General features: G+C 53.9%; 1 long non-coding RNA gene across 1 annotated transcript; it reads right to left on the reverse strand.

The window, feature by feature from the left end:
- Positions 1–3,122: 3,122 nt before the first annotated feature.
- On the reverse strand, positions 3,123–5,772 carry LOC122233723. Its single transcript, XR_006211398.1, has 2 exons — positions 5,517–5,772; positions 3,123–5,251 (listed from the first exon to the last, which is right to left on the reverse strand). It is a non-coding gene; the product is annotated as an uncharacterized LOC122233723 (long non-coding RNA).
- Positions 5,773–6,561: the final 789 nt, after the last annotated feature.

Below are 6,561 nucleotides of genomic sequence, written 5' to 3' on the forward strand. Positions count from 1 at the left end.
TCGGGGCATACCCACAGCCCCTTCTCCGTGTCCTAAGGTAACCTCCTGACATCAGGGACTAAATTTTGCCTCCTTCTCATGTTAAGTCTCCGCCCCTAAGCAAACCTGGGAATATGCATGACAGGTATGTTTCCTCAATGTGGGTGCTCCATCTTTCCTCATCAATAATCACAGATGTGCCTTCCCTTTTATCAACAGGTATGTAAAGGATTCTTGGGATTTCATTCTTTTGTCAATTCAAGGGTATTCCAATGTTGCACTGGCTCCTTCAAATTGTCCTCGTTGAAAGTGTGTTGCTGTCCCTGTCTCTCTGTTAAAAATGCTTTGCCAAATACAAAGGCAGACCATCTGAGCCAAGCACATGAACTATGTCTGCTGGTCAATGGAACTTACAGAGAACATATGTCACTTTTGAGTTTCCCACCATTTATGTTACAATAAGTTCACCCCAACGAGGAACCCTAGGTGGTTCAAAGACATATATGTGTGTTTACACACACACACACACACACACACACACACACACACTCTCATACCTAGCAAGGAGGGACACACCCAGGGCAGACAAGACAGTCACCTGGCACTGAGGGACATAAAAACATCAGGTTGATCGTCCGTGATTTCTGAGGAAAGATTATCGATCAAGACAGGGAAATGATAAAGGAAATTCTAAACTTTTTATGTTGGTGCTCTCCCAGGGAAGCTATACATTTAATATTTACCGAGGTCAAAGGGACTCCAGAAAACCTCAAAGCATGAGCTCTTTTTCTGTCCTGAGCACAGATTGTATGTCTGGTTTGTTAAAAAAAAAAAAAAAAAAAAAAAAAAATTTTTTTTTTTCTTAAACATAACTAACTAAAAAAGGGGGCTTCCAAAGGCGGCTTATAAAGATAAGGGAAACAAAAGAAAACAATACAAAAACCTTCCTGGTCACCATAAGATTGAAGTCATACAGCCTTGCACATACTAAAAACAGAAGATAAAGTCTGTAACTTTCTGGAATGTGTTCTTTCTCCTCATGATGATTCCTAACATCAGCGGCCAACCCCCCCCCCCCCCCCCCCGCCCCCGTGCCCTGTTTTTCCTTTTTTTTTTTTTTTTTGGTAAGCTGTATGTATGCCCAATGTGAGGCCTTCCCCAGATGACTGACTGCTTTGTGAAGATTGCGTATCCCCGTCAGCCCTCCTAACTTGGGCTCCAATGAAACTCTTTTCCTTCCTCTTTAAACTTGTTTTTAAAAAGGCTCGTTCATTTTGCATCGACATAGGGTAAATGCTATAAAACGTAAGCAAGACATAGTGAGGGGACAAACTGGGAAAGGTGGACAGCGTTTAAAAGATGCTTTTAAATGCTACACTTCTTCCTGCCTTTCCTTCACAGGTAGGACAGCACCTACACCTACTGTCGTTGGCAATGGTCATCGGCCTGGAGAGGAAGAAACCATTCCATAGTTTTCCACACGGCGGATGAGAAGGCCCTCTCGGACCAAATCCAGGAACTCCCTTACTGTGAGCCAAGGACCGGTGTTTTGTCGTTTTCCTTTCAGTTGTGGTTAGAAGTAGACATCACCTACAATTGAGATTTTTCACCATATATAAGCGTAGAGTTCAGTGGTATTAGGTGCAACATTCACATCCTCCTCGTTGCGTTCTCTCTTTCCATTCCATTTGTTGTAGTGTTTTAAGATTTATGTTTTTGATGTTTATTTATTGGTTTATGGGGGAGGTATAGGGGGGGTAGGGAGGGAACCCCAAGCAGGCTCTGCACTGTCCGTGTGAGAACCCAATGCAGGGCTTGGTCTCACGAACCCTGAGATATGACGTGAGTCAAAATCTAGCAAGCGTGGGATGCTTCACCCACTGAGCCACCCAGGCACCCTACCGATTCCATTTGTTTTAAAGACATAAACGTTGCAAACTTTTTTTTTTTTTCAACTTTTATTTATTTTTGAGATAGAGAAAGAGCATGAATGGGGGAGGGTCAGAGAGAGGGAGACACAGATTCTGAAGCAGGCTCCAGGCTCTGAGCTGTCAGCACAGAGCTCGACGTGGGGCTTGAACTCACGGACCGTGAGATCATGACCTGAGCCCAAGTCGGACACTTATCCGACCGAGCCACCCAGGCGCCCCACAACCTTTTTTTTTTTTTTTTAAGTTTGTTCATCCATTCCTTCATTCCTTCATTCATTTTTCACATTCTCTTCACTCGATGTGGGACTTGAAGTCACAACCCTGACAGAGATCAAGAGTCCAAGAGTCGCATGGTCTTCTGAGTGAGCCAGCCAGGAGCCCCTTCCATTCCATGTTTTGAAACAACCCCAGGATCCTGACTCAGACTCCCAATTTGACTGATGAGAGCCCCGCCCACGCCCTCTAGGCCATCTGTGGGGCTGTTTCATGTGTGTCCATCTTTCTTCCTCCTTTTAGTGGCACGTCAAAGGTTGCATGTGAAACAGCCAGTGCCTGTGGAATGAAACTGTACTCAGTTTCCCTTTGGAAGCAGGTGGGAGAGGGAGGACAGGTCAATGGCTAATCAATAGAGTGTTAGTGTTGCTTTACAGGAGTGTGCCCGCTGGGACCATCGCCCGGGGTCACAATTGTCCCCTGTCAGGCCTCCCCCACCCTCTATCCCTTATTGCCCCATGCCTGTGTTTGGCCTCTGAACCCTAAGACACCACCATCACGTGTTTCATGCCACCCTCTGACTCTGACTCGGCAGGCCACGCCACGCCACACCATGCCGCTCGCTCGCTCGCCCGCCAACTCCCTACCCTTCCACGTACTTGCACCCCCACCCCTGGAAGGCATTATAGTAAGATATCATCCTCCACATCCATGATTCTCAAATGGTTTATTGAGGTTTCCTGGGTTAGGAAAAGGAGGGGACTCTCTTTGCTCCAGAGAAGGCAAGTTCTTTAGACATCATCTTCTCCCCTCCCCCCTTTCTCTCCCCCACCCCTTCTTTCTTTCCCTCCCCCCCCCCTTCCCTCCCTTTCCTCCCTTTCCTCCCTTTTTCCTCCCAGTAGTTCAGAAACTGCAGCCTAAGGGTTGGGGGAGTTGAAGAAAGCCATTCAATGCAGAGAAGCCCCAGGCTCAGACTTGAACAGAAAGCTTTCTGCATTTGAACGAAGGGGTTGAATGAGGCCCATTGGAATGAATCGCCCTGAACCTCCCTTCCACTGCCACTCCCATCCCCGCCCCCCACCCCTCCCCCACCCCCACCCCCACGAGTCCTCCAGTGGTTTGGGGAACTGAAGGCTGCAGGTGGGCAGGGGGTGGGGGCGCATGCATCCTAAGCGGCAAAGTAGGCCCCTGGTCCACAGGAAAAATACAAACTCTATGTACCGAAATCTGTTGCGTCTGTATACGCCGATAATGACACCGCAGAAAGACAAATTAGAAAAGAAAAGAAAAAACAAACCCCAAACAACCCAATCCCGCTTACAATTGTACCAAACATGATAATAAAGAACACGAAAAGAAATAAAGGAACAAAGACACACCCGGCCACGAGCGAGCGGGTCTCCCTGTACGTCAGCTACTTTAGAGAGTCCCTCTCCTAGAGGCCCCTTCAGCTCAACAGCGGGCTGCGGTGTCCCTGTCTCTAGCCCGATTCATCTTGGTGCGAGCACCCTAAGTGGCCAAGGAGGCCCCCGGTCCACGGGAAAAATCATGCCTGGGTACAGCGGAGTTGTGTATCCCGGGCAAAGCGGTCAAGGGGTTGGCGAGATGTGTGTGGAGGAGAGGAGGTATCTGTTCCGGGGCCCGCCCTCCCGGGCACCGCTCTGGCTGAGAAGAGGGCAGTGGGGCGCGGCCTGGACCCGGACGACAGTTGCTGCCTGCTGCTGGGCTGAGGGCTGAGGGCTGAGGGTAGTGGGGCAATGCCCCACGCTGGCTCCTGCGACGCAGTTCGTCCTGGGCACCTTCTGTGGTTTCTGTCGAGGTGCCGGTTGCCGTGATGACCGAGGCTAAACTCCCCTCTCCGCCTGGTTGTTCAGACGCCCGATCCTCCCGTGTTCTCGGTACGTGGACTGACCCGCACCCTCCCATCCCACCAGACCCCTTGTGCCAATATTTCCTGTTTCAGAGTTCTTTCGCCTTGTCCGGAAAGTAAACAAACCACACTCACAGATATCGACCCCTCGAAAGAACAAAGAGACGACGTCCAGGCACGAGCGAGCGGGTCGCCCTGTGCCTCGGTGTACTTTAGAGACTCGGTCTCTTACAGACACCTGAAGCTCAACGATGGGCTGCGGCGTCCCTCCCTCTCTCTGGCCCAGTTCCATCCCGGGACGAGTCCCACAGTCTCTTTGCGCGACGACACCACCGCTCGCTCACGTGAGCCGGAGGCAACGTGCTAACGGACCGGAGGGTGGCACTGTAGATTCAGAGTGACCTACGCACCAAAGCGTCCGTCAACGTGGTGTCCGGAAACCTTGGACGTTGCTGTGCCCTGGATGAAATCGTCGCTCTGGAGACTCGGGCACGTGTCGCCCGTCTTCTCTACGTTCTTCCTACCTTTAGTCTCCCTGTGTGTGTTTGCCCGACATCTTGCCTGATGGTTCACGGAGGAATGAGACACCCATCCGGCAAGAGCTGATGCTCCACTCACCACGGCACGTGACTGACGGAAAAGAATACGCACGGGCCCGCACTCATCTTACCCTTCGTTCTCCACCGTGTCAGAAAAACATGTGGCCTGCCTTCCTCCTGTCCAAAGCCAAACTGGAAAGGAAGACTTAGATGTAAAGGAAACATTAGAGAAGCTTTCAAAAAGCAGCAGCAAGCAAGCAAGCAAGCAAGCAAGCAAAGTAAACCACCCACCCCTACCCTCCTGCCCAGCAGGTGCAAGAAGCATGCACGGAGCACTCTCCTCCTTTTCTCCCTGGAAGTGCCCCCCCCCCCATGTCTTTCCTATGCCACCAGGGGAGTGACATTCTTATCCTCAAGGACAGGAGGAGAAGTGGAGAGAATTCTAGAGGAGAACAGATCTTGGTTGGTTGGTTGGTTTCGTTGGTTTTAAAATCCTCATCATCCTTTAGCCTCCCCACGTAGTTCAGTTAGTCGTCCACCATCGCTTCTCCTTGTTCAACCCAATATACAAGCGTTTAGGTTTGGCCACTTCTCAGGGTCTTGGTTTCCTCAGGAGGGGCTCTACCTGTCACGTGAAACTTGTAGGAAATCAATTTGTCGGCTCCTTGTACGGTTAACCTGTCTCGTGTCAGTGTCACCCTCAGGGTCACCTGCAAACCCTAAGAGGGTGGAGGCATAGGGTGTGTCTCGGTGACACCTTCCTTTTCCCTGCGGGCCCCCCCACCCCCCTTTGGACTGTAGGGTCCTCTGGGAACCGGGACATTTTTTAGTGAGTGGCTATTAACTCCTTCCGTTCTCCATCTCCCTCCCCCCCCCCCCCCCCCCCACCGCCGGCCCGTAGTGGTGTTTATTGAGGACAGTAATGGTGAAAGCCATATTCTTGTCGCTTGCCACGCGGTGCACTTGCACCCATGTTCCCCGTACCTGTTTGTGGTCTTTGGACTTCGTCGTGGCCCCGTGCGGCGAAGGACTTTGCTCAAGCTTTATCCGTGGTCGTTCGTTTATCCATCACCCCCTTTCTGTCCCCCCCCCCGCGGCTTGGTTTGTTATGTTTCCGAGAGAGACGCTCCCCCGCTTGACCCAATAGAATAAAAACGGCTCGTCCGTCCGTTGTTGTTCTGGGAGTACTCTCTCGCGTGGTTTCGGTTTGACCGTCCGTCTCTCCCTCCCTCCCTCCCTTCCTGCCCGCCGAAATGTGTCTAAGTCCTCCCGGGAGCGCGGGCACCGCCTGGGCCGCTCTGGGCCGCCCGTGCCCGGCCCGCCCGGTGTGTGCGGGGAATTTTCCGCGCACGTCCGCCTCTGCCGGCCGGGGAGTCGAGTGGCCGGTCTGCCCCCCCCCCCCCCCTTTCCAGCGGCAGCCGCCCCGATGCATTTTTCGAGTGTCCCTTGGGCTGCCGGGGTCGCGCCGTGCCGGCCGGCCGGCCGGGAGCTCCCGAGGCGGACGCCCTCCGCCGGCCTGGGACCGAGAGGCGGCATCCGGAGTGGGCCGGGACGAGATCGGGCGGCCGGGCCGCCGGCTGTGCGCCCTCTCGGCCCCGAGATCGCGAGCTGTCCCCGCTGACGTTTCGGTCGGTTGTCGGGCGCCACCTGGCGGCCGCTTTTATATAGCGTTTCCCCTCCGGAGCGTCGGCGACGTCGGCAAGGGATGCGATTCGGCCGCGGTGCCCGGGGCGGAGTTCCAGAAGGCAGGCGACGTTGGCGTGATCGTCCCGCTGTCGTCGGGGCGCCGGCGGCTGGTGCACTTGCCGGAGATTGAACCTCCGGGTATATGGGGGAGTAGCGGCGGCGCTCCCTGGGAGCGAGCCGAGGTGGGGGGCTGCCCGGACGGGTCGACCAGCACCCGCCGGTGCTTTCCTTCCCCCCCCCCCCCCCCCCGACCGCGGGGACCGCGGGGACCGTCCGGGGCCGCCACCCGGAGACTGTGGCCCCGTGGGTCGCTCGTCGGTCCTTCCCTGCCAGGCGTCTTTTG

This window comes from Panthera tigris, chromosome E1 (genome assembly GCF_018350195.1).
Source record: "Panthera tigris isolate Pti1 chromosome E1, P.tigris_Pti1_mat1.1, whole genome shotgun sequence".
Taxonomy (NCBI): domain Eukaryota; kingdom Metazoa; phylum Chordata; class Mammalia; order Carnivora; family Felidae; genus Panthera; species Panthera tigris.